Below are 4,579 nucleotides of genomic sequence, written 5' to 3'. Positions count from 1 at the left end.
TGTGATTATTGAAGTCTATTTGCCCAGAGAGTAAGATGATGGAGAGAACAAAGATGCCAGCAGTTTCTCTGAGTGAGCATATCAGCTCCTATTATTATTATTATTTTATTATTATTAACCTTAAGGGTAGCCTTGAGAAATCTGAAATCTGAGCCTTGTATTGGGAAAGCCTCCAGCTTGGGATGACACACACAGATTTCTAGGGAGGTGTTTAACTATGCTAGTTCCCTATGGAGTAAAATGCCACTGGTGTTAATCTCCTCCGAGGAATCAGTGGGAGGGAGGATCTTCCTCTGCCATAAGGGATAAAAGCTCTTCTGCCCATATCTCAGGGCTCAAGCTACTCCCTTGATCTCTGTCCCAGGCAAATGCAAATCTCCACAATGGGTATCTGCTTTGCCTGTTTACTAGGCAGGAAATGACCCAGTTAATGTATCTTTCTAGGTCTTTTCCATAGCCTCTTTTATGATCATTTTTTCTCAGAGTGCTCACCAACCCAACAGGGGTGTTTGTAAGCTGTATCCCCAATGGGCTAGAATTTCACAAAAGGCAGGAAGCTTGCTAGCAATGGCTAGCTTAAATGGAAACTAGTTGACTTTTCTTTGTTCCAACTCACTCAGCTTACTTTTTAATTTTCCTTTTTTTCTGGGGTGCTTTCCCTTGCCAAGAATGGGGTCTTCAATCCCCATTCTCCACTGACACAGCTTTTTCACCAGGCTCTCTGTCTGCTTGTCTTTGGTGATATAGGACAGGAGCTGCCTCATGATGGTGTGGAAAGGCTCTTCCTCCACTCACACCCTTAGGATCTGACAGTCAGCTAATGATATCTGGAAGGAGATTATAGGTTACGTTGCCCTTGTGGGAAAGCTCATTGAAGAAGTTCTTGGCCAGGGCAGCAATCTGAAGCTCAGGGTCAATTAACAGCACTGCCATCTTGCTCACTTGCTCCTTCACATTCACAGTATCCTTAAGGGTGAGGTAGGTCATCACCAGCCCGGCTGTTTTCCACACTTGAGGAGCTGGGTCCTGGAGGCAAGCATATAGGTGAAGTGTCCAGGGGTCTACCAGGTTTAGGAAGTGGATGACCAGATCCCCAGTGGCAACTATAAGGTTAGACTGGACAGTGGGGAGTGAAGACTTTTGTAGCATAGTGAACAGAAGATGAAGCTATGAGTCACAGAAGATGGCACTGATCATGCAGAACTTGCTGAGAGCAAGCGAAGCAGTTACAGAGAGGTCTGGATTGCTAGAGAGGCAGGGATTGTTACAGACTTTAATCAAAAGTTGAACAAAGGCAGCAAGTGTCTGTTTACCATCCAATAGTTCCATCTCACAGATGCCACACATAAGTTCTGCCTCTGTGTCATTAGCAGTCACCCAACTAGTCCCAGCTCCTCCTCCATGGTGGTCTCAGAGCTTGTATTCTTCTCCTTTGGATCTTTAGTCTTGTGTTCCTGTCCTTCTTGAAGAACTTGACACTAACAGAGCTATCCACTCACTGCCTGTTCCAAATGTACCAGCAGCTGCAGAGCCACATCCCCAGCCAGAGACAGCAAGTTCATCAGCAGGAAAGTGGGGAGCATGGGAGGGTCTCCTTTGGGTCCTCTTAGGTCGTGCTCTTCTCCCCCAGCTTCTCCAAGGCCTGCTTTGTACAGCTATGCAATATCTGGGCACAGAACACCTCAGGGCCTTCTGGCAGTTGGTATATAAGAGTTACTGCCACTTCTTTGAATGGGATCTACAGTGGGTCAGAGTTGATAAAGCCTTTTGTGACTGTCTCCCATAGTTGCTCAAACAACCTGTGTTCCTGAGGCAAGCAGAAGGGAGGGTGACGTTTGCTCAGAGAAGGCTTTCTCCTGTCAGAGATGTTGGCAATGGCAAGGCACACCTGTTGGGCCAGCCTATGGTCCTGTGGAAACTTCTCATCCAACCCTATGCTCACAGTATGTCCAAGTTGCTTCCCACAATTTCTGGTTTTCCTCACACCACCATGCCAAGAAGCATGACAGAGGAACAGGGCTCCAGGGGAGCACAGGGGACCTTCTTGGTGGCCCGTTCCCATAATAATTGGATTATTTCTGGTTTCAGTTCATCTTTCTGGACAAACTCATAGAGAATTTCCTCAGGACACTGAATGGTCCCATCTGAGGCATCCACAGCAGCAGAGAGATTCTGAATCAAATCCTGGGCTTTGGTTCCAGCAGAGTCCCCTTGGGGTTGAGGTAGACTTGGCAGTAGACATTAAGCACAGCTTCCCAGACACCAGGCTCCTTAGACCAGATGAAAGGCAGCATTCATCTTACCCCCAATAGGCCTGAGGTACCCCAAATTGGAACACCATCACAAAGAATTCAATCACTTCCTGTACCACTGTCGTGTTTTCATACATCATCTTTCTGATGCCAATGGCCATGGTAATCTTCTGAGAAAAGTTGTAGGCATCCTGAAGATATTGTACCAACATCTCTTGCTTCACCAGTTCATCATTTTGGCTGGATTTCTCAGGCTCTGACATATTGGACTTGTCTTTACAGATAGTTTGCCCTGAAACCATGTTCTCTGCAGACCTGGTCTTGTGTGGAAGCTGCTTGGCCTTTAAAAATAATTCCTAACAGATTCAGGAACCTGATCTCTTCTGACTCCTCTTGGTCTGTATGACTGAAGGGTTCAGACTCTTGGAAGTGGCCTGTGGCTTCTCGAGTGAGAATAATGGCCTGCTTGTAACTAGCTTTGGCAAGCAGTTGACGGATGTGTCCTTTCACCTCTTTCAGATTCTCTGTGAAGCAAATTAGTAATTTGCTCACTGATTTCCCCTTCTTCCTGGGGAAGCTTTAGAAGCTGCTGCAGGTAGACCTTAACTCCAGCAGCATGGCTTCCCACTCCTCTTCTGGGTCCAGCACTGCAGATGCAGCTGCAGTTCACTTCCTGTGCACCCACATCTCTTGCAATTTCTGGGTTTCCTTCTGCAGTGGTCCAGCAAGGTTAGTATCAATAAGATTGCAAGAAAAAGGATTGGCTAGAAAACAGGCCAGCAGCTAGATGGCATTATTACATACTAACACTGTCATGTCTGCCAGGCATCCCACTGCTAAAGCCACCATTGCCTGGAAATGCATCGGGGGAGAGCCTTCTGCTGGATGATTTGGGTGAAGAGCTGCAAAATATGGCTTTGCACAAAGGACCATGACATCATGGCCATGGGCTTGTAAGGTATCCAAGAACTGGTCTCTCGTGTCTTGGGCTGCTTCCTCCAGTTGATCACCATTCAGAACCTGCTGCACCATCTCTGCCATGGCTGCTAGCACAGCATCACACATCATGTAATTCTCTCCATCCAGATGATCTAGCACAGTGGCTTTCAACCTTCCTAATGTCATGACCCTTTAATACAGTTCTTCATGTTGTGGTGACCCACAACCATAAATTTTTTTTTTTTTAACAATACGAAGGCTTTATTTAACACTTCCAGATCATCCTTGTTCAGCCAAGTGGTCGCGACTGTAACGTCCAGGACACAGCAGCCAAGTTCAGCGTAGCCTCCGAGCTTCTCTCTCTGACTCTAACAGGTGAGCACGTCACACTCACATACGGGGCCTTTTACATTGCGAACAACGGAACGGCTCGTGTCGTCCATAAATTCCACGTGCACCTGCGTGCACTGTGCCTGAGAGCCGGTCCTGCCCAGCACCTTGCCAGCTTTATTGGCTGCACACAGATGGTTTCCATGATGGCGGCAAGGCGGTAAGGCAGTAAGGCGGTAAGGTGGCAAGGCGGCAAGGCGGCAAGGCGGCAAGGCGACAAGGCGGCTGTCTGGCCGGCTGAGCCATAAAATTATTTTCATTGCTACTTCAAAACTAATTTTGCAGGGGGAGGGGCAATATGGACAACTGGATACAGCTTCCGAAAGAGGCTCCTATCCAAAAGGAAAGATAATGTCCAGAAACAGCCCAATTAAGCTGAAGACTGGGAGCCCAGCCAAGAGAGAAATGATAACTTCAGGTCACCTCTGCTGACATAGGCTACAACTCCAAGAAACCAACCTTCAGGTACAAAATTCATCTGAAAGGAAAAGTGTCCATCCCCTCCCCCAAGAAAGCTGTTGGGGCAAGGGTCGTCTTTCTGTCTCCTTTCTTTTTTTCTCTTTGTTTGCTCCTGTGCGTTTTCTACTGACAAGCGGTGAACTGTGGACCTCTTGTCTCACCCTACAGATGAGGGTTGTGGGAAGCGGGGACTACTTCCTCAGAGGGACCCTGCTGTGACTCGGAACACTCTCTTGCTAGGCAGAAAAATTGAACTAAAGTCTTCCCTGCCATTCTTAACTACCAGAATACCCTTCTCCCCTTACCTGGTGAACCAGAAGCCTAACCTCTGCTGAGACTGAGGAAGGAGGTCATTGAGCAGTGCCCCTCCTCCCTGTCTGTTGACCAAGCGCCCCACACACACACAAGAGACTCCGGGGGCTGTGCTGAGCCTTCCCTCAGTCCCTGCAGGTGGCCTCACAGCCCCACCATGCCTCCGAATGCCCTCCCTGGCCAGGGACTCCACTGGCAACCACATGGCCTCACACCCCACACCCACT

At 48.2% G+C, this 4,579-nt stretch overlaps 2 pseudogenes; both read right to left on the bottom strand.

Annotated features, from left to right (window-relative positions):
• Positions 1–1,167: 1,167 nt before the first annotated feature.
• LOC128561091 (condensin complex subunit 1-like) lies at positions 1,168–3,377 on the bottom strand (annotated as a pseudogene).
• A 150-nt stretch (positions 3,378–3,527) lies between these two features.
• On the bottom strand, positions 3,528–3,726 carry LOC128560730 (40S ribosomal protein S28-like; annotated as a pseudogene).
• Positions 3,727–4,579: the final 853 nt, after the last annotated feature.

The sequence above is a fragment of the Nycticebus coucang genome, chromosome 12 (genome assembly GCF_027406575.1).
Source record: "Nycticebus coucang isolate mNycCou1 chromosome 12, mNycCou1.pri, whole genome shotgun sequence".
In the NCBI taxonomy this organism is placed as follows: domain Eukaryota; kingdom Metazoa; phylum Chordata; class Mammalia; order Primates; family Lorisidae; genus Nycticebus; species Nycticebus coucang.
This window is presented reverse-complemented; position numbering and strand designations above follow the sequence as displayed.